This window comes from Nothoprocta perdicaria, unplaced genomic scaffold, assembly GCF_003342845.1.
Source record: "Nothoprocta perdicaria isolate Ctin4 unplaced genomic scaffold, notPer1 scaffold_5, whole genome shotgun sequence".
NCBI classification, from domain to species: domain Eukaryota; kingdom Metazoa; phylum Chordata; class Aves; order Tinamiformes; family Tinamidae; genus Nothoprocta; species Nothoprocta perdicaria.
In genome coordinates, this window is record NW_020455754.1 from 4,127,752 (window position 1) to 4,150,899 (window position 23,148).

At 47.0% G+C, this 23,148-nt stretch overlaps 2 long non-coding RNA genes across 2 annotated transcripts in view; both read left to right on the top strand.

The window, feature by feature from the left end:
• On the top strand, positions 1-5,949 carry LOC112954466. The gene is made up of 2 exons (XR_003250719.1): positions 1-83; positions 5,623-5,949. It is a non-coding gene; the product is annotated as an uncharacterized LOC112954466 (long non-coding RNA).
• Positions 5,950-14,866: 8,917 nt separating this feature from the next.
• The window catches only part of LOC112954465, an 82,525-nt gene continuing 74,243 nt past the window's right edge, over positions 14,867-23,148 (top strand). Inside the window, exon 1 of the long non-coding RNA XR_003250718.1 lies at positions 14,867-14,928. This is a non-coding gene — a long non-coding RNA (uncharacterized LOC112954465). The remainder of the gene's footprint in view (positions 14,929-23,148) is intronic.

Sequence of the window (23,148 nt, forward strand, 5' to 3'; positions counted from 1 at the left end):
TCCTTTGAAAGGGCGAGCCCGAGCTTCTGCAGCCTGCCTTGCCCTTCCTTTCGGGCTCTACTGTGGAAATCACTCCTTCCAAGGTTATTTTCATGTCCAGCTTTTTCTTTTCTTTCTTTCTTTTTTTTTTCCTTCCTTCCTTACCAAAACTGTGCCTAAAATAGCAACCCCTCGCGTCGGGATTTGGGGAAGATACCTGCTGCCAGCAAGGTCAGCATTTCCCACCGCTTTCCCTCCAGCACACAGGAAGGTCACTGAGAGCTAAAGGCTTTTTCCCTACATTGCTCTYCCGAGGTCACAGCACTGCCCAGGGTGCCGGTGGCATCAGCTGCTCTGGTCCTGGTTGTCCTTCCCGAGGAAGGCAAGAGGCTGTGGTTGCATTTTAGAGGTGAGAACTGTCCGGAAAAAGCTCACGGGACACAATCCACGCGCTAGCGATTCAGGAATACTTTGGAGAGCATTTGGAGAGCTGCTCCCTGGCAGCACGACTGACTGCCAATTTGCGTGCCAGGTAATTTATAGAAGTTACCAATTCCAGTGATTTGGAGGCTGGTTTCCAAGAGACTTGGGATGCCCGCATCCCGAGGCACCAAGCCTGCAGATTTGCTCCGGCAGCAGTTTGCATGGATGCAGGGATCTGACTGCAGGATGGTGCCCAACTGCAAAGCGTTTAGATGACCCTTCAGGAGTAAGGCCTCCGAGGTGACCACAAGCAGTCCCAGCAGTTTTGAGTGGCTCATTTCTTTCAAGAATGCACTTTTCAAACTCCCTTTAACTAACTTGCATAGGTTTTACATTTTCTTTTTTCAAGAGTGTCTCACCCTTAGTGCCACCGGGAAGGTGGGCCAAGGGCTGGCCTGTTGAGCAGTGACTGATGCATTTCCCAGTTCGATTTCACCAGGCTCAAGAGAAGAAGTGGGAGAGGGGGATTCATCGTGGCCTCTCCGCGCTGTGGGATTTCCCCAGCCCGGAGCTTCACATYGACTTGGGAAGACACCTCGGTCCGGAGGCAGCAGCACCCCTGGGGAACGCGGAGCAGCCAGAGCTGCTCCTGCTCTTCCATTCCTGCTGGAGCTGGGCCCGCCCCGGGAACGCGCCGTTTAATTCCAACAAGTTGGTCCTCAGGTGGTGCAGATACAGCTGCTCACGGTGAACAAAATGGGGTTTGACACCGGAGAACCTGCTGGGCTCGCGAGATGTAGGTCTGGTGGGGAGCTTCAAAGGGTTGTGTTTTAAGCCACTTCTCCTCCATCCATCTTTGAATATTTTTGAATCTCCAGCAACAGTAGTTTTTATGATGAATGAGCAGGAGACAATGATAAAGCCACAGAGAATAAAATGCAAGAAAAGTCAGGACTAATTATATTTAAAATTGTGCAAATATTTTTTTTYCCCTGATTGTTTTTAGAAAAAATCAAATATTTGAAAAATGATCTCAATGACCCCATTTAAAGATGGGCTGGCTCCTTTGATAAAATATGAACTATTTGAAAGATTTATAAGGGTCAAAACGCCTGCTGAACATTTTAGTATTTAGAGCAGCAGGAAACCGCTCGGTGATATTTTTAAAACAGGTATTTACTCAAGTAATTGCTTACTTTTTATGTGGAATAAGAAGACCTGATGTAGCTATATTGGACTTGACATAAAAGAGAGGTATGTAATTTGTGAGCAAAACAGAGTGGAACGTACACATTGTACCTGCAGAGGTATTTCGAGAAAGACAACTCCTTGAGACAAAAAGCCAAGACAACAGCCACGCCGGGTCGCATGCCAGAATTGTTTATTCCTTGGTTAATGAGCTGTGTAATAGGTGTCCAGAAACAAGCCCTTCTGCACAGGTAGTTTAAGTTTCAAAGTTCGCAGGCTTTGTGGCCTTCATAAAACGGATTACATGGAAGTCGGACGAAAAACACATGTTTCTGAGAACATTTTGGTTCAAGTAAAAAAAAAATGTGGCAATGTTAGTGCCAACAATTTACTACAGAATATCTGAACCAGATGCCGTTAAACTATAATTCCAAGCAATTTGCCAGAATTATGTATTTGCTTTATTTTAAAGTCAAACTAAAGATATGCATGGTTTTTATTACTAGTGGATATAAACAAAAATGTGATGTGATTATAGCTAATATGGGACAGATAATGCCAGACAGCCCTGGTTTCTGTGACTACTGCACTAGCTAAAGAAAGAGGGAAGCTTTTTTGGCAATTATGTGTGAAAGGGTCTTCAAAATGTGGCTGTTCAGATTGAGACATATCAGACTGCAGGCTGCTTAGTCACTCCAGAAGAGCCTTGGCCAAACGCTCCTATTCCTCCCTTTTTCTCACAGTAGTACAGATTTTTCTTGAGAGAATGGGAGAGAGATCTGTAAGACACACTGAGTTACTTGCATTCCTAACTAGAATAATATGTAAAGTAAAAATATATTTTAGTTATGAATATGTATGATATTCTTGTTGCAACATTGAGGTAGGCAAGCTCCAAGTCAACCTCCAACTTGCCAGTTCTTATCCAGATAAGCTGCTCTGTGATGCTTCCCAAGACAGATACTGCCACCTTGAAAGGACACGGTGAGTTTTAGCAGGTGTTTTAATGCCATTATGTGGCATTCAGATTAAAAAGGATTCTGGTCCCTCCTACAAGCTGAAACAGTCTTTACCTCCTGTCAAGAGGCTCTCAGAAAACCTCAAATAATCTCCTGCAGCCACGTGGCCACCTTGGTTGGCTGTGGCTTGATGCAGAAGAGTGCTGAACATCCTGTGACACCCACATTCCCAAATGACTCCAAATCAGCAGGGAGAAATTACACCACAAACTGGAGAAAAAGTTTGGGGAAGAAGCTTGGATTCAGAGGATTGTTCAGCAAAGTCACCAAAACAAAATCCCCCTGTGCGTCGTAGAGAAAAGACGGATCTGCAAGTGATTTGCAGTGGAATCCGCGGTCGGATCCAGACAACAGGATGCTGGGACACAGTGAGCTTCGTCTCCTGCCCAAAGGCTGCAGTTTCACAAGAAAGTCATCGCAGCTTTTCTGCAGGAACCCTGCTAGTTTCTGAGGAAACACACTCTCATATAAAGCAAAATCAGCTACTGGGTACCCTGCCAGAAGATGACCTGGTATATGGGGTGTCTTCTTGATTTTATGCACAWCAGGGTTAACATGTGCTTAGTGATGGGCGGGATCAGAACCTGGAGATGAACTTCAACCTGTGGTACAAGATGACTTGGCACTTTTGAACTTGTAAAATCCTCAAGCAGTAGCTCTGGGAGAAAGRAGAATTACTACTATGATGCTAAGGCCAAAGTCAAATGCAAATCATTCAAGCAACTCCAAGTGTCACAGCTGATGTATTTATAAGACACACCCTGCTTATAGGTATTCRTGATGCAGTTCTGTGAGGCAGAAGTTAAAGAGAGGTGAGCTTTGCTAGTTGCAGGGTGTCCTCCTCTGCTGCAGAGCCGGTTTCTTTCCTGTGTTTGGTTTCCTTGGGCTTTCTCCACATTGGAAAGACAAGTTCCTCAATGGAGATTGCACCATTTTTCTCTGGAGTGAGAGTTTTAAGATAAATTTTTTGTTCCCTTTTTCTTCCATTCACCGTCTTGTTGCTGATAATACCCCAAGGAGCCACAGGTGATAGGAGCAGGGAATGTGTCAATAGAACCAGGTAGCTGCAGTCTTAAGTGGAATAGAACCAGGTAGCTGCAGTCTTAAGTGGAATTCATTTCACCCTTTTCTTTGCCCTGGAAGAAAGCACCTTGCCCTTCCTGGCATTCCAGGTCACGCTAACCCTACCACCTCACCGCCAGACCAAAGAAAATGCTATTGTCTGGCCTGCCAGGACTATCAGAAACCCAGCTCAGGTAACGGGACTGTAATTCCATGGGGCTCGCCAAGAAGGAAACAYGCCAGTGTAATTATAGTAGTAATTATAGCACCGTAGTCACCGCCCACAGAGTACAGCTCTCTGCAGAGTACAATGATTCCAGCATCACACTCCAGACAATAYAGTGCTCTTAAATTTCCCCAGCCGCCAATCCTGGCTCTCTGTYTGATTGACCTCAGATGGAAAATGAATCTGTCTCTCCTGTGAGTGGCTGTACAGATGCCAGCAAGCACTGACTGAATGGGTGGATGGATGGCTCGCCTGCCCCTCCTAAACCTCCTTCTCCTTGGATTCACTTCAGCCAACAGCCCAGTGGAGCGATGCTGAAAGGAAAGGTTATTTTTTTTTTCATGCACAGCAGATAAGGGTGTGTGAGGTGCAAATGCACCCACCTGTCCCATCCCCTCACTGCCTTTCGTCTTCATGACCACATTTCACTTGGCACATGTGGATGCTCTTCTCACTGCTTTGGGACTTGTAAGTGCAGCWCGGACAAGGATCAATCCCCAGCTCCGACTGTTCCTACACCTAAATGACCCGTCTTGGTGGGACCTCTTGCTTCACTTGTATGGGGCCCAGGCAGATGCTGAGCCACACGGCACAGTCTGCAACTGCTCTGCTTGCAGGTGAGGCGTGCGCGGTCTGTGCCCTGCACGAAACAGCTCATGGATTTGCATTCTTCCTCCCRTGGAATAATGACTACTGTGAATTGAATTTCCTGTAAAAAACCCTAAAGCAACAACAAAAAACATAAGAAAAACAACAAAAACTAGGCCTTTCTGGGAATAGATACTTGTCGAGCCCTGTCAGTGGAGACTGAGACGGTTTCCCAAGTCTTGTCAGCTGCGACCAGCACTTGCAGTCAGCGGGCTGTAAAACCAGGGCTCACTGTGAGCAGAGCCAGCGAGCTGAGGCCCTGCCGGTTCATGGCTACTGGATGTGCACTTACCAGTGCTGAAGCAGGTGACTTCGAAGATACATGGGAATGTCCTGCTGCTCCTCTGGGATCTACTGACTTCTCTGGGACCACGTGGGTGCAGGGAACCTGCATGAACTGATGTTTTTGCGGAGCTGATGTCAACATCAGCTCTCAAAGTTGCCTTGCTACCTCCCTTCCCATATTTATCACCAAGCAACAGCAGTTTGTCCAGGGTGACACCTGCTACGTCCCTCTCATCGGTATTTACTTGTAGCATCACTTCACAGGTCTCTGATGTGACTAGGCCGCGCAGTGGCCCTGCCTGTGCTGTGTGCGTGGTGGGTGCCCCGGCCCGTGTTTACACCCTGTGCCATGCACAGCGCATCCAACACCAGCCCTCCTGCTTGGGGGGGTCTCCACACCAACGCAAAGCCCGTCTTTGAAGAGCCAGGTAGTTACTAAAGACCTTGTCTAACATCCTAGCAAGACCAATCGGCTGTTTGAACCAGTTCAGTGTTCATAATAATATGTGGTTCAGAGCTGAGTAAAAGGCTATAATTCTTTTGAGGGGTTCCACTGACATAATAAACCACGAGTGCTCGGCGAGTCAGCAGAAAGCAAAGCCGGGATTACAGCTGGGCCCATCAACGTGGGGCTGCACGTGGTAGTTTATCATGTCTGCAAAGGGATTGCTGCAAGAGGCTTTCTGTTCTCCATTGCCATAAAGCTATATGCCAAAACGGGAGAGTTACTGCATGCTGTTTGCCGTGAGAAATCCCTGATAGATAATATTTTTATTCTCTTTCCTCCTTCAGTGTAATCAGACTTTATTCTGGAATCGTCTCCATGGTTAGAAGTCAGTCCTTCCCTCTCTCCACCGCCGTCGAGCTGGGCTGCCGCGGTGCCCGCAGCACCAGCTCCACATGGGCTGCTGCGCGGACGCCCCTCAACGCTGCCGCCCAGGGGCTGTTCTCCCTCCGCCCTGAGAGTTTCGCTGGCTCTGGACCAAGAGTTTGGACTCTATTTCATTCAMATGGATCCTGCGTATATTCTGTGCRGGTCCTTTCCTGGGGGACCGCAGCCACTGCTGTTCTCATGCCCTGTAGTGGGTCCCGTTTGCCAAAAATGCTTTGATTTTTGGCTGATGACGTATTGTGTTTGTAAGTAGTTAAAGACTGTTTCAAAACAGAGATATGTTTATGTATATATAGAAAAAAATATTTTTATGATAACCTTAGGAAACCAAGTCAATAACTAAGGAAATCAATGGACATGGAAAAAAAAGTCATAAGGGTATTGTTTATGAGTAGATTATAGTCAGATGATAATAGCTAGCAGGATGAGTCAATTGCAGAGACAGAATTGACATGATGGATACTTGCTTTAATACCATGTACTGAACTTTCAGTACATCTTGTTTTAGGATTCAAATTTCTTCAAAATCCACAGGAATAAATTGGGCTCTGGGTAAATGGTTGAGACAGAACTGACTAGAGGGTGGAATGTGTGGAATGAGACCACAAACAGCGTCTCCATGGTCCTCTGCCATCTCCCAGGCCTCCTCTTCCCTCTGCCTATTCAGACTTCTGGATTTACTCATTTAATGTTCTGATAATTCCTGGCACGYTGGCTGAGGTAGATACGGTCTCAGCTTTTCGGTCTCCTTCCACCAGCAGGAGACAACTGCTCCGTGCGCCGTTCCAGGCAGGAAGGCTGGGATCACCCCTTCCCCAGCCCCCGTGGCCCACGCAGCGCCGAGGAGGCCCGTTCCAGCTCYGGTCCCAGCTCCAGCTCTGCTCCGTCACGCAATATCTGTGGAGCAGGAGGCAGCGCCGGCGCGCGGGCTGCAGAGGTGGCCCCGCTCCTCAGCCCTGTGCTGGGGAATGTGGTGGCGATGGGCACCGCGCACTGAACTCCGGCCGTCTCCAGCTGCCAGAGGCTTTTCGGGAAGCCGTAGGCAGGGCAGAGCTTAGAGCAGACTTGAGACTGGTATAAATTGCACTGAGGTCAGCCTCGGCTTGGATGGCCCTGCGCTTAGATTGCCAGAAGGTTTTACAATAATAACAGCAACCAGCCTAACTAATGACATAGCAATACTCATTTATAAGATTTATGGGAACACTGTATGTAATGATTCCAGCACATACAAGTGGGACTGAACTTCTTTTTAGCCTCCTGAATAGAGGCAGCCATATAATACACAGGAGCTTAGTGCTCAGCGGAGCATCCAGCGCTGCCCGTGGCTGGAGGAGCTGCCTACATCCATCATTTCCAATGGYCCCGTTAGGAGTTTTGAAAGCAGGAACGGCACTTGGCTGGTGTGGAAGCTCCTCGGCGCCCAGGTAGCCTGCTATCCACATGGGATCGCCGTGGTCATCTGCACCGTTGTGCAGTGCGTGCAGGCACTGCCTGTTTGTGTTCGGGTCTCTTATCAGGGAGTATAGAGCTTGCATTGCCTTGGCTGCGCCCGTCCTTGTGGGCAGACTGCCTGACTGCAGCGGGCTGAGTCCTGAGATCATACCAGCAATTCCTCCTCTACAGCCACTCTCCCATTAGAGGCTACTGGGACACTCTGGGGCATTTCCAAATTCTTGTGCATCTGTCTGGGAGCGTTACGGAGTTCCCTCAGCATTTGCCCTTCTTTCAATGAATGTGTGTGGCAGTTTTTTGTACCAAACAGGCCCAAATCTTTGGGTGTGCATTTGCAGAAATAGGCAGTTCATTTTCTGCACTGCTGTGTGAGAGTGGTTGGGTGCAGGAACTACAGCGTGCCCAGGCCAGAGAATTTATTCCGCAGTGCCACCCCAGGGCACCTTGGCGAGGTACGGGCACGTGGGTATGTGCTCCCCACGTGTGCCTGGAAAGCAAAGCAGGCTTCAGTGCAGATGTCCTCAGCTGGCTAAAAAGCAGTGAAAATAGCTTCAGACTGGTCTTGTGACAGCGTTATACAAGAACAAGCCAGGGAGTTTTATTCTGTGCATCAACAGAGCTAGCGAGAGGGCCGGGCTCCGCGCGGCYGAGCACGGGCTCGTTACCCACGCTGCGGGGAAGGGGGAGCGCAGGGGCGCCGCACGTCCCGCACAGCCGCACGTCCACCCCGTGTCCCAGCATTTAACATCCTGGCGCTGTAACGCTGCGCGTCGCTTGCTCATTGCCTCTCCTGGGGCTTTCCTGGGCGACCCATGATTCTTTACGACGTGATGTGCAGGCACTGGAACCTTGACCTGTGTGTGCAGAGGCTGCGGGGACACTGAGCAGCAGCCAGCGAGGCAGCGAGGAGGGGGCTGCTGTGTTTGGAGGCGGGGGGGAAGCGCTGCGATACCACAGGGAAGAGCAGTGTGGAAAGGGGAAAACAAGCATCTGTGTGCTTTGCTGAGCAGAGCTTTGCTAAGCGGAGCTGGTGGCATTTCTGGGGCTAGGAGCAGCACCGGCCTCTCCCAGCCATCCCCTGTGGGTTTCTCTGCTCAGAGCTGAGAGTACTATGAGCTTCCCATGCTCAGAAAATCATCTCATGGCTCATGAAAAAAACAAAATGTTAATGAGATAAAAGTGCTGTGTGAAAACCCCACGGAGAGGACCCAGCAGCTCCCGAGGGACTGAGATGCCTCTCCTATTTCCCTACCTGCCCATGCACTTGCACTTGCCCTTGCTTATCAGTAAGGTCCTGAATGAATGGAGCCAGCATTCGTGTGTAGCACATTGCGCTACAGAGCCCTGCATCTCAGGCAAGCAACGGAGCTGCCTCTGCGCGTGGTGAGTGGCCCTGTCCCCAGCGTCCTGCTAGCGATGCCACGAAGCTGTGCTGATACCACTGTCAAGCTGTGARCACGAGAGGTTGGCATCAGAGGGACGGTTCTGCACGTGGTGCTGCGGGAGGGGTGGCTGCAGCTCCCTCTGATCCCTGCTGGGACCTTCTGCAGCTCCCAAGAACCCCTCGCTCCAATCCCCAATCCCAGCCCCTCATGTAATGCCCCAACCCCTTGCTCCAGTCCCTCATTCTAACAACMTCATCAGCCTGCACTTAAACCAGGGACAGCCATCCAGCAGCTCCAAAATCACCACGCTTGTCAGACAGTGACGAGCAGCCCAGTGCCGCTTAGGCGCAGCCCAGTGCCACTTGGTTACCTGACACAGCAGTTCAGTGCCTCATCCGTGGGGTTTCGAGCCAACCTCCTGTGTGGTTTCTTGGGACCGACAAACRGTCGCATCACCCCGGTGTGCCCAAGTGTGTGCCTGAGCTAAACAGCTGATTACGTCCCCTGGGAGGAGGGCAGGGTTTGTCTCAAGTCTAGGTCTGCTCCCTGCAAATTTAAGCTCTGTCTCATTAAAATTATTTGGAATCCCTTACTCTCCAACCAAATGTTCCCTCCATGTCTTAAGGAAGCAAATGAAACAGTCTAAGTGAGCAGATCTTCAGTTCCCAAATCGTGGGTTAGATCATGCATCACTCTGAAAGGTCTCTTGAACATTTATAGATTTGAATGACGTTCAACAGAGCAGATTCTCACTAGTCATTTTGCCYTAATCTTTGGGTACTGCTTTAGCCTGATGGTGTTAGAGGCACCCCCCATCTAAACTGTGAACACATTTTACCCTTGGTGTTTTATCCAGGGCATCTGCTATCTGGGATAACAATAGATACGTCTGTAAATCAAAGTTGCAATAGTCAGTGATTTGCCTAAGTCTCTCTTGGCATTCCTTCCTGTTGCAGTTGGGTCTGCTGAGGGCAATTTAGGTAGTTCCCCCTGGCTCYGCTCCAGGACGTGCTTTTGTTTCTCTTTCTCTGCCATCTGACGAGCGTGATGATTTTGGAGCTGCTGGATGGCTGTTCCTGGTTTAAGTGCAGGCTGATGTTGGCTGAGGGGTAGGTCCTAACTGCTTCATCCCTCCTGGAGAAAAAAATAGTGTTTCTCAAGAGCCGCTCTCCTCGTTACGTCTGCTCTACCCCTTCCATGGTTGCATCTGCCAGCCTTTACTCGGCTGAGCTATTCCAGAGCCAGCGTGTGACACTAGGCACCCTGAACTCTGTCCCTTTGGCGTGACTTTTCATGAGCTGCACCTGCCACTCGGTCATGTCAGTTCTTGTGCAGAACGTGGTCTTTGTCCAGCATAGACCATCTTGGCACTACATGCTGATTTCGGCCAGCTGGCTGAGGCGGCATCATTGCACTGGGAATTCTTTGGGATATCACTGCATTGGGAGTTGCTTCGACCCATTTTTCTTCTGAGCCAACATGGGTGACACTTCATCTCTGCCATCCTGAAGCGTTGGTGGAGAAGGCACGAGCTGCCCCTGCAGAAAAGGCATTTGTCACCATCACTAACAGATGGATGAACTAACTCCAAAACAGGACTTTACTCAAGGAATGAAGCTACAGAATACCCTGGTACAGCAACACTTAGCTCAAGTGGAAATCCCTCAGAAAAGCAACAGTACTAGAGATACTGATCTTTCTATTAAAAGTTCACTCCTTAGGAAGACTAGAACTTCACTAGGAGCTGCATTTCTCTTGCTGTCTGTTTAGTTCTTGCAGTTCCCATTTTCTTCAGCAGTGCGTGCTTCCTGTGGGCCYGAGCTATTTCGGATCAGCAATGTGGCTTTCAAGTGTCATGCCCTCAGTGGCAACTGCATGTCCAGCTCTTCACACAGGCCGTAGGGATAGCTGCTGATGACAACTCTGCTGCTTCAGCAATGTCTCGTTTCCCCCGATGCGGTTTCCCTGCTCTTGGGCAATGCTGTCACTAGTGACCTTTGTGTCCGTATCGCCTGCAAATGTGAGCTGGCCTCTCAAACCCACGTGGGAAGCAGCCTCCTCTGTGCTGGGGACACCTCGGCTCGCGCTTGGGCCTCCTCCAGTTTCTAGCCTGTTCACTAATGATGCTTTTCTCTTGAAGGGCTGTGTCCCATGCAGAGGGGTCACCCCGGGGCTGGTGGTGCTTTAATAAAACCCCTATTTCTGCTTCCCTGGAGGGGGCTTTCTCTAATTTAGGCTCATTCAGTACCTCCATTTTCTCCATCAATGAAGGTTCTGAAGTTTCTTAGTTCAAGTGTTTATGACCTGACTTTTCACAAAAGCTTTTCATATGGAGCCCTTGTGGGGACYGGTGTCTTTTCAAATCGCCAGTTTTATGTTGAGCTCAGTGCAGGCTGCTCCCCAAAGCCACTGCCTGGCTGAAGGGCTCCCCCAGACCCTCCTGAAGCAGGTTTCCCGTGGCACATTATGTGCCAGTCCCATCTCCTGCTTCCTTTAGTGTTTCAACAGGTTCTTCCTCATAACGGTCTGAAAACTGCAGAGAGTGCAGGGAACAGAGGAGAACACAGCTCACCCAGAGCTGTTCGGAAGGAGCTACCTCAAACCCAACCATCTTTGGCCAACTGCAGTCTCACCCGCGCCCTTCTGTGTTTCGTCTCCAGCGCAGCAGCTTCTTCAGCGCTGCAGACTGCCACCTGCACTAGCACCTGCTCGCGGAGCGGCTCACAGAGAGCTCTCTAGCAGCAGGACGCTGCTCTCCGTCCCTCAGCTCCGGTGCAGGTCACAGCTCGAACCTGGGCCGTTCTGAGACGTAACTCCATCCTCTCTGTAGGCCCAGAGGGCAGAGAGATGGCAAACATAGGGGTGGCAAAGCAGAAAGGGAGAGAACCCTCCTGCCTGCAGGCTGTTCTTCCTCAAGCCCGGGATAGCATTTTTTCATACTAATAGGAAAATGCACAGGTTTCCTTCTGCTGTTGAAACCCTGATGTCTTAAAAAGGGAGAAGTACYTTGAATTTAGGCTCCCGCTAGTGTCTCTGTGAGTGTATTTCCAGGATCAGATTCTCTTGCTCAGTCGTTCATTTGGATCCCCAACACAACAGGGATGAGTGCCATAATTATTAATTTATAGCCTTTCTCTTTTGTTATTTTTTTTAGCTTTTTATTTTAAATCATGAGCTCAGGCACTTCTGTGCATCATTTGCACAAGGATTTTTTATTATTGTTATTATTCTGAACTTGGTTTGTCAGTTGAGATAGTAGCAACGTTAATGTATGACTGCAAAAGAACAGTATGTTTTCATCAATCATGTTCCTGAGCAGATCAATTCCAATGAACTCTTGCTCAGGAAATTATGTGAGTCTTACTAAACATTTGCTCTGAAAATGCATTTCCTGGTTCGAGGTATTTCATGGCATGTTTGCTGTTACAACCACGCTTAAACAGTTGGCGACTGGATCTGGCCTGTGACTTATGGTGGTGGGTTGTTTATGAATGCAAAGCAATGTTTTTGCTGCAAATTTGTTTTAAAAAGCAATGAAGCAGTCCACTAAGGGCAAAAAAAACCCTATATTTTAGAAGTATATGAAATTTAGGAGCAGAAGACAAACGTTCTTATTTAGCTTTCTCTTCTGTGAACCTACTAATATCCTTTTGAGTGATCTTCACCAAAAAACGAACCCAAGTGATTCTGAGGGTGTTTAAAAGAAAGTAGAGAAGGAAAAACCAGCCCTTCCAAAAGCTCTGCCAAAGCCTGAAGACGCTGATGGCAGAAGAGAGCTGCTGTGATTGCCTTGTTCTYGACGTGATTGACAATGTGTGTGACAGCCCCTGTGGCTCCGTACAACTCAGCTGGAGTTTTTCCACTGGCCTCAGTGGGAATTGACTCAACTCCTACATTTGTCTAATGTGTTAACTGTGTCAAGAGCTTTGCGACACCGCTGACTATGGTAGGGCTGATGATCTATTGGATGATAACTGTATCTGAATAGGACAGACGACCACAGGAATTTCCCGCAGTGTCTGTTGCATCGTTATTAAAGCCAGAGCTATCGTATGGCTCTGAGAGGGCAATTTCATAACAACAACTGTAGATTTTTTCCAGGAAGTTAACTTCCAGGTTGCCACCTAATCACCAAACCAATGAAGGGCTGTTGAGAGCAGTTTGCTTTTCACGGGATGGTTATTATTTTTAACCATCGCATCCTTTGGTACTAATGTTTTTGATCAAGAATTAAAAAACAATATCTGTTTTCTGTTCAAGCAGGAGATGAAAACAACATCATGGCTAAATGTATAAGAGGAGAGTCTCAATGGCCCCCTGGRCATTTCTGTCACTGAGGAGTGTGGCAGTTCATCGTTTAGGGTTGTGTCTGAGGGTGCAGAAGGGCTGAAGCTTCAGCAATTGTTGCGTTTAATTGGTGTTAAATAATGAATCTGCCCAGCAGTTACATCTGTTCTTGCTGCCCTGCAATGGGGTAGCCTTGGGCAGGCCTCTCCTATCACTCGAGCACATTATGAGGACAAACAGTCCTTGTAAGCTTGAAATGAAGCAATGTTTCACCCTGCAGCTCTGTTGATCAACCCTAGGAGCTGTGTCTCTTCCCTTCCCAGCTCAAAGCAAAGCATGTTTTGCTTCTGAAGAATTTTCACAGCTGACAGATTTTACTCTGCRAAGATCCCCCTCTCTGTTTTGACCACGTAGAGCCTCTTAAAGCCCTTGTGGCAACCACGGTTGAGCCCTGAGGGCCTTCCTTGGGCTGCCCTCTGCCCCTTGATCGCCCGGAGTTCCAGTTGATTTAAGAGGGGGGTCCTCTTGAGGAAGAGGAGGAGGAAGGGCAGGATTTGACTCAGTACGTTCAGTGAAAGGATGTTAACCCATAACCTGCATTGCCTTGCCTTGGCAGTATTGTTTTATCTCGTATATCTGACACCCTCCCTTTCTSTACTTACGTAAGAAAATCGTTTGTACTGTCAACAGTTCTGTTTAACCTTTAATAATAAAATTAGTAACTAAAACCAAGAGGCCCAAGTCCTGAGGCCCCTTTTTGGGTAAAGTTTCCATTGCAGCCAGTGGCAGCCTGGCCAGGGACAGGTTTAGGTAAGCCCCGACTGCAAAAATCGAAGTTTACCCCAATGAGCTTTTCCAGAAACTTCCATGTCTGTTCCACGAACAGCAACAACTACAGCAATGGGGAGAGAAAGTGCTGGGGGAACCTTGCTGCATTTTGCATTTCATGACTTTATTGGATGAGATATCTGATGATACCAGGTTTTTCTAATTCTCATTTTTATAAGCTATCTAATGTGCAGAAACATCAACTCTGGGCATATGTTCCTGTCCCTGGAGCCTTGTTCAGACATTAGAGAAACATTTTCTAACTCAAAAGATAAACACTTCTGGTAGAGTTCAGGGACGGAAATTGTTTTCATCGCAGCAGGTGTTGCCTATTAGTTCTACTAGAACTAAAACCCTAAGCTGGGCTTTAAGTGAGATGCATAATCAAGCTCTTACATCATTGTGAGATGTACCGTACTTGAACCTTTTGCTTGCTGAGGCTGTATTTCCTCCAAGAAACATCCTGTTTTGCAATCCCCCAAATTCCCCATGTGCCATACGGCATTAGGGATTTCATCACCTCCCGGGCACACAGGCTGCACTTTCTGCAAAGGACCCAAAGGGAGGGAGAGACAGCGAGCCAGAGGTTTCCGTATTTCCTGGTGGGACCATGTGATCTATGAAAGATAGCTTTATTTTCATTCCTCCCCCTCCCCTTCGCTTCCCGCTGTTTCCCTTCCAGCCCCGGCTGCTGGAGGCAGCCGATTGCATCATGTCGAGGAAGGGATCGTGCTCTGCTCGGTCCTGTTCCATGGCTGCAGGTCCCGTCTTGCTTGGAACGGCCTCGGCTGCTAAAACCTGGACCAGGAAAAGGTGTCGCTGCTGGGAGATTTGTATCGTTATCTCCAGCCGGTTTGGCATTAAAGGCAGGGCATTTCTTTGCAAACTACAGCTTTGTATTTGAGAATATTTGTTAGGTTGTAAATCATTCTTTTGTATCTATATTGAATCTATATTTCCCTTTTCTGGAAGGTTCTTTCTTTTGGACCAGTTTGCCCCAGCTGAATTCACTGAGCTCATTACTCTGGGTTCCCTAAGGGCCCTGATTGCCCTGACCAGCTCCACCTGGGCCAACGCACCCAGCTGGCCCCCCAAGCTGATTTAAGGCTCAGAGCACTAGAGAGCCCTTTTGGAGAGGTTGTGTTTGCCTGGGTTCCTTGTTGGGGATTTCTCTGGCTTGGCGCTGTTGCATCTCAATAGGCTTCTCCAGGGATCCATGGTGGTGGCTGGACCTGCTCAGCTCTCCCTCAGGTACGGGGGGGCTGCCATCCTGCTGTGATCCTGGCTCCTGCACTGCTTTCCCTGGGGGGCAGCCTGTGTTGTCTGCTCCTTGGCAAGGCTGGAAAAAGCCGAATCTGGCCTCGGGTTAATGCAAACACTTTCGAGAACTGTTTGCTCTAATTGCTGTTCGCTTGTTATATTTTGTACTACTGACCTAGGTCACGTTCTGCAGCCTGTTTATGGCTCTGCTGCCTTTTTGCAGGTCACGCTGCAATTGCAAAGTGGGCTGTGTAGCAACAAATTCCACCTTTATTTCTCGCAGTCACTGATGTTGAGCTAGGGGAAATAATGAAAGAAAGCAAAAGCATGAAGGAAAATGAGGGAATATCTGCTGTTTATTGGAGAGGGTTTTTCTTAACTTTCTCCTTTAATAAAAGAAAGGTAGGGACAAGGCAAGGATGGGGGCCTGGAGTGGCCCAGGGAAGGTGCCTCCAGGAGCACTTTTCCCTCATCCCACTAGAGGGTGGGTGCCATGGGGATGAGTGTCCCGCTGTGGCCGCCTGCGCTCGGCGAGACCCTCGAGGCGGCCGGAGCTCCGGGGGTGCCCAAAACAGCTAGCCTGGGGGTGAGGGCAAGTGTCTCCCTCTCTAATTTAGTCTCCATAATGAGAAAATGCAGTGAATTTTAATATACAATTTGATTGAGGCAAGCGTTTCCACTCTAAGTAGCTTAAAACAAGTCAGAAATGCCTGTAGTGTTGTGGGGTTATTTTTTCCTGTTGATTAGCAAGTTCTCCATATTGGTGTGTTGCACTAAACTCAGAGGCAGAGCAGTTAAGGTTCTGTTTTTTCCCCCAGAAACAGAAAAATAGGAGAAAACATGAACTGTTTGCTTTTGATTTAATATTTGCAGCATCATTGTTACAAAAAGAGGTGTAAAAATAAAGCCAGCAATCTGTTGATCCAGTCTGGAAATGAAATGCAGTTCCTACAGAAGTATCTGCACTTTAGGGAAAATATGATTCATTGTATTACTATCAGTATTATCTGAGCCAGCTTCCCTAAACCCTATTTCAGATATAGCAGGCCAGAAGATATCATTTGAGTGTGTGGGTGTCTTTATTTTTTTCCTTTCTGTTCTCTTGTTTTCTGTTATATGAGCTGAGAATTCAACCTTGTCTTTAGAGCACTGCTAAAAGGTTTTGTTAGCTGAGCTCCGAAGCTTGTGTAAGAAAAAATGCAGTAAAGGTGAAAGAGAAAAACTCTTTAAAAAGTGTAGGGTCAGAGAATGTCTCAAAAGAAATTGTCTAGCATTTATTTGGAGTGGGATAAGACAAGAAAGGGAACTGGATTCAAGAAAAGAATCCTGTGGAACTTCTTCCTCAGTAAAAGATGGCATGAAGGTAATTAAGAAAAATAAGGTTGCTTTTTGACACAGTTAACTTGTAGAGTCCAATACTGCTGAGTGTAGCAAAAAGTCTGTATTTGATGTTCTAAGAATAAGAAGAGGATCTGCAGTTATGCAAATCAATCCTTCTTAAAGAAAAAAGAAGAAATTTCAGTCCTCCAAATTTAAGATATGGAAGACCATCAGGACAAGTGTTATGAAGACAACTGGGCTAACCCAGTCTGATAGTGTGTGGTTTACATAACAGCTTAGTCTTGTCTTGGGTTGAGAGCAGAATATTGTGCAATGGTCTCAGGTGCCTTGAAAGCCTTGTCTCGTCTTCGTCTTCCTTTAAAGCATCAGTGTTGGCCTTTGCTAGAGACAGAAGACAAGAAGAAGATGGATCATTGGGTCTGTTCTGGCATGATGCTTCCTATGTTTTGTTCCACAGAAAGGTTGTGATCAACAAAAACACTGCCAACCTAGGTCACTTGCCAGTTTATGAGCAATGGGATTGCTCTGCTGGTTTATTCAGCCCTGGCTATTTTTGTTGTTATTGAAATGTGACATTGGCTGACAGCTCTGTGGGATCTCACATATGGAGACTGCTCCACAGGGATGGGAGAAACTGGACAAACTGTAGTGGGTTTACACATATGGGGCCAATTCATGCCTGATGAACCCCTGTGGAAGTTGGCGCTGAACCAGCTGAGAGGCTGACCCATCGCATCCACTGACTCATTGCGGTGCTGTTTGTCATGATTAAAGCACTTGAAATGTTTCCCCTAATGGGGGATCATGCTGAGTTTCAGCATGAGCTGCTCTGCTGTCCGCCTGTTTCTGTTGTTGCTAGATCTTCTGGAGCTGTTTGTGCTTGTTTAAAAGGGGAGCAGTGAATGAAGCTGGTGGTTGAAGCTGCAAATGTGGTGGAGTTGGATTATGAAAATGTTTGGCAGTCTTTGTCAGCTCCTTAAATATATGACGTGAATGGGTATGAGACTGGATAAAGAGGAGTTGGGTGATGGAAATGAGACTGGAGTGGTGGAAAGCAGAAGACATGGGAATGCCAGGATGATTTGTTCAAGGGCAATCTCCATCCATCCATCCTGCATCTGAGTGCTTTGGACGAAAGCAGCACTGCCGTGTTAGTGCTGTGGGTGTCTGCAGAAGGCAGTCCCCTAACAAGATGACCAAAGGTGGAGGGGGAGCTTGTGCAGCTGTGTATGATGAGATGGGGTAAGAAATTGAGTCAGGAGATCTGTATGTGAACAAGGGCAGTTGAAACCCCAGCCCAGGCTGTGGCCCTGGGTGTGCACAGCTGAACTTGGCCCTGGACACTGGCCCATATTTGATGTATCTTAGAGAAGGTGCTAAGAGCATAGGTATGAAGGTAAAATATTGTCCTGTTTTCTCAACTCATGACCGTGGTTCAGGAAGCCAAGAAGCTAAAACTGGAAGATGTTGGTATGAGTGATTTAGAAAAACCTGGCCAAACTCTATCACCGTAAGTAGTCTCTTAGGACACGTAAGGCCATGTATAACAGAGCTCGTTTCCATTGCTTGCAGTGTATAATGGAGTATGGGGCTAGAAGAGAAAGTGTTTGGAAAGAGAGGGGGGGAGAAAAGAAAAATTAAGTGTGAAGTTTGAAAAGAATTGCAAGGCTGTCATCTCTAGAAGAGAAGCAGAGAGGCATCCTGTCTAAATAATTCAAGATGCTTCGTGTGGCCCAAAAGTGTAAATAATGATCTGGCAAGTGGAAGAGGCTTTAAGAGAACTGGCAGGGATGCTGCCTAGGCAGAAGGGCAGTGCAGACAAAGAAGTCAAGCGGGCAGGAGAGTATGAAGGTGACCTGGTGGGGCAGAGCGAATGGGAGGCACCTTTCCTGGAAGGAGATGCACGTACTGGTTAGGTTTCTGATCTTCTTGTGAAGCTCATTGCAATAATTTGGCAAAGCTGCTAAAGCTGGGCAGTGGAAGACACAGTATGAGGCAATGGGGAAGAAGCAAGAGTGGCTCCTGAGCTGTGCTTGTTCCTAAAGCTGAGTATCTTGTGCTTGGTCTAGAGCAGTCTCCTACTCGTGCCCGTTAACTGGATAGGGACAAACATGAAAATGCATCAAGCAAATAAGATAACAGAGTAAGACACTATGGCAATAGCATTTTTTCCTCACGATAAATTGCTTAATAGTAGTCTGTTGGTCTAGCCTTGTGCTTAAGCTCATGTTTAAGTTCTGGCTTGGATCAAGTTGCTAGCGCAAATATTGTGCATAAATGAGCACAGCAGGCCACAGAAGAAGCACACATGGCTCTTCATATAGCTTTCTGAAAACTAGTGAAGCTTGCAAGCATTATGTGTAAAAAAGCAATGAAAGCCCTGTCTAATACCAAAGATCTGTTTCAGAGCTGCTTTACTCCCCGTGCTTTGGGAGACAGACTCTGCCAGACAACAGGGCTCGTTCCTGACTCCCAGCCTGAGGTGGTGGCTGGTGAGGCTGGTTTGGAATTGGAAGACTAAGCAAGAGCCTGATCAGGGATATATGGGTGGTTGCTGATCGTGTTTATAGATACTTCAGCTCGTGGAAAAAAAGCGAAGAGGTAGGAAAGAAAAGGCCAAGACAAATGGAGCCAGAGGACCTATGGCCCACAGAGGAACTATGAGCAGCAAATWAAAGATAAAGGGAGAATGCAGAGATGAGAGGACCTGAGAGAGGGAGCATGACTGTCAGAGGTGGGCAGCCCTTTACAGGCAGAAGATGCAACTGGTGAATATGGAGCTGCTCAGCAGTAATGCCCTTATGTCTCGGGKTTTGCCAAGGCCTTGATCTTTGTTCCTGAGTCTGGCATCTTAGGTCTGTGTTAGTGCTGCTCCAAGCCTGGCTGCAGGTGCTGGCTGCCCAGCTTGGGAAAGGGCCCTAGCAGGGCCCCCTTGCCTGGCTCTGGCAGGGCTGCTCCGAAGGCTGGGGTTGTTCCTGTAAAATCATGGAAGCAGCAGCTAGCGGGAGGGATTTTGCCCATGTGTCTGAAAGTAGATGTGTTCAGTCTACCTGCCGGGCATCCTGAGAGATTGTGTCACCCACTTCAGCATCTTGCTTGTGCACTTCATCTGCAGCCTCTCCAGGGAAGCCTTCTCCCTGTCTGGAGGTAGTTTGGAGTTCATGTATATTTTTTGGAGAGCCACTGCAGTCAACCACCATGCATTACAGCTGCAATAAAGAAATAAATAAATGCTCCTACTCCCTGGAAGCTCAATCAAACCACAGTACAGATCTGACAGCTGTCCAAGCAACTGAGAACAATCAGTCATAAAGCAAACTGCTTTAAATCAACAAAGAGAGAACCAGAGATATACCAAATGAACTATTGGTTGTTCCAAGTTTTTATAACAGAGGGGTGAGAGGAATAATTAATTCTGCAGACTTTACACCCCCTCCTCTTTTTTTTTCTTGAGAGCAGCAGTTATCCAAGTCAGTAAAAATGAGGTAATTATATTGCAAAATTCTTTGGATGAGAATGAGATTTGCGTTCTAAAATCCGAAGCTACATTTACCCACAGCAGAAAATTGCTGGAAATCAGGAGAATAGCAGCTTGCATGTTTATTTTTCCTAGAAGAAAACAATTGACTCTTCAGAACTCATTTCAGAGTGACTCAAAACAGATGGCTGCAGAGATGCTTTGCAACCCAGAAGCATCGGGGTGGTTATGGATTCCTGGGGGCTTGTGTCGTGCTCGCCTGCCTCCAGCTTGAACAAACACAAACTGAACTGGAAGAGAAAAATAAAACTCTTTTCCAGGAGGCAGGAATTTTCAATTACCCATTTGCTATACTGAGAGCAGGAACATACTGCTGTATTTGTAGTGGCTGAGCAGCACAGGCCAGTTGTTTGGTGAAGGGCAGAGCTGACCTTCCCCAAATCCTGCCAAAGCTGTGCTTAATTTCTGCTGCAGGCGATTGGGAAGGAGAGGTGCTCTGGGCAGAACCTGGAAAGAAGAGGGTTTTCCACAGTGGTGTTCGGTGGAAGCCRATCATGCAGGGAGCTGTGAATCCAAGTTACTCTGCAATGCAGTAATTTTGGGTATAATGCTTGTAGTTCAGCTCTGCACAAACAATGTGTGCAGCCTCTGGAGGGATTTTTTTCTGAAGCTCTGTGAGCTCATCCCACACTGCTTCCTGGGATGCCCTGTTCTAGAGGGGAGCAAGACACTGAGAAAGACAGACTTGTGCTGGGGAGATCAGTTTGCCTTATCAGAATAACGTTCACTCGTAGAAAGTCTTTTATTGTGATCCTTTTTTTTTCAGTGTTAATATGTCAAGAATTTGAATTACTTTTCCAAATCAATGAGTAAATGTATTAAATGAAACCCTATAGTTTCTATACTTGCCTACGGTTACTTTGTGGATAGTATAACTTACAACCTTTTCTGGAGTCAGGTTATGCTTCAATTAGATGTGGAACTAGAGAACACCCTTAACACTAAAACCCCAGTCCAAGTATTTAAGAAAATGCTTGACTTCTTCTGATCATACTCAGTTAGCAGGAGCTTATATATTTAATGGCTGGCTTGCCCTTTTGTGTGCTGATGCATCAGGTAAACATGGCTTTGCAAAGCTGATTTTCACAAGGTTGATGTGGCGGTGAGTTTCTAGATCAAAACTATTTACAGATTATATTTGTAGCACAGAAAATTCAGCCGGAGATCTGAAGATGAAACTCTTTTCCCTATCATTTTCTTAATTTAAAAAATGAAGRCAGACTGGACACCTCCCTCTCCTGCAGCTTTGTTGTCTGTTCTGGGATTTGCTGAGAAAAGATTGATTGGTTTAAAATAAGACTCTCTTCCCTTACTCTTTGTCTCTCTGAAGTAATACCTAAACACTCAGACCTTTGTATTTTGCATCTTTCTTTGTTCTCTTCTTCAAAAGTCAAATTCTTTTTCTTCATGGTTTGGGGTCCTCTCTCATTGTGCAGAGCCTGTGAAGCTCTCTTCACTGTGAAGAGGACCTGCAGTCCAGGTCTTGCCATCTGACTCGAGCTGAACCTGGTTAGTTTTAGCAGGGATTTTTGTAGCTGGGGTGGGGCAGCCACAGAGTTTCCCAAGACCACATCTGGTCCTGTCTGAATGTCTTGCCATGTTGCATCTTGACTGCCTTGGTCRTATCTAGGAAGGATTTTTGGCCAAGGTTTCTAAGTGGAATAAAAATAAGGAGATCTGTTCTCTGCAAACTATCCTAATTTTCAGTGGATAAGTTAAGTTTAGGTGGATAGAGGCAGAACTGTCTGCATTTTGTGTAACTCCTTAAGAGAACTGAAGAAATGGGTGGTGCCTGTGTGAATTTTGGGCCTTTAGGTTTTCTTCCTGACTCTCCTTGACTTCCTGCTAGTGCTGGTATTTAAGAGGACTCACTCTTAAGGCTTATGCGGGCTGCCTGCTTCTCTCTGCTTTCCTGTGCTCATCTTGTACTCTTATGGGTAGAGGAACTTGACTTTTGGTAGAACCAAAGAGAAGTGTTGACTGGATGCTTGGCACTGGAAGTAGTCATTTGCTGAACTAGGTCCTGGTTCTCAGTGGTGCCCACTTGCAAACACAGTGACAGGGATGTAGCAGAGCAAGGAGTCCAAGCAGCACCATATTTGTGGTGGAGAGGACAGACCAGCCCYGTTAGTCACCAGTGGTGCCTGTTGTCAGTGATGCTGGTTTCGGGGAGAGTCACTACTCCTTTGTYGTTGTTGGTATCTTCAAGCTTTTGGATGTTTTGGTGGAAATGGAGGCTGAAAGAGTAAGACGGTAGATGGTAGAAAACTGACTTGTATCTTGGTATCACTGGAGATGATGGCAGCTTAACTTGTTCTCTTTTTTTGAAGATTTCCAAGACCTCTTGAAAAATTTGAGATGAGCTGGGTAGTAGAAACTAAGAAGCTTCATCCAAGTCCTAGTTTCATACAGTCCAAAGCTGTGGTGAAATCTMGGTCAATCTAGGTCAATTGGGGCCCCTCTCTCTACAAATAGTTTTTGTGTATTTGCTAATACGGATGAGTAGAGTGCTTTGGATATCAGAAGTACTGTATCAAGGCACATAAAGCCTTGTAGTTGCATGAAATAGTGTTCCCTGTGTTCATATTCTATTTAATAATAGCTGTGAGGCCTTCTAGATAGCTCATTTCCAAGTATTAATTGAACTTCTTGGGTGCTCAAGGTCATTAACCTTTGACTGGAGCCCACACTAACGTCAAGTTAATTGCTTGCAAATGTTCTCCTTGGCATGCCTCATTGCTTAAGCACGCTGCAGGAATGCAGGATATCACTGGATAAATCATTCACCATCTCATCAGAACTGCTGGTTTGCTATTAATTCTGGTGGAGTACAGAATGTTTCAAACCATGGCAATTAGCATTTACATTGGGAAACCTGGTTGAATGATGTACCTACACTTTAAAAAGGGAGTGGGGGTATGAGGTAGGGATGTGAGTTGTGGTGTGTTTGTGTGTGCACTCATCTGGTGACCTGAACCATCTGCTGTGTCACCTCCTTTGCCTTGCTGGAGGTGCAAGTGTGGTCTGTGACATTATCCTGTGTTATAATGGAGAGTAGTGGCGGGTAGCTGTGTGCACATCCAGAGAACCCCAAAATACTGAAGGAAAAACAATGGAGATGCTTGGGATATCTGCAGTGGAAAGAGGAGGAAGGTTCCTATTTTCTGGAGAAATTCTTCAAGGGAAACTGCTACTGAATATTTTTACTGAATATTTTTAGGAAACATTTTAAGCTCAAAGTGCTTGCTTGCTTGATTTGACCCAAGCTGAAGGTCCTTCCTGAGGTAAACTCACCCTGACTTTTGAGTTGTTTGGTGCTTGTGGTTCTAGAC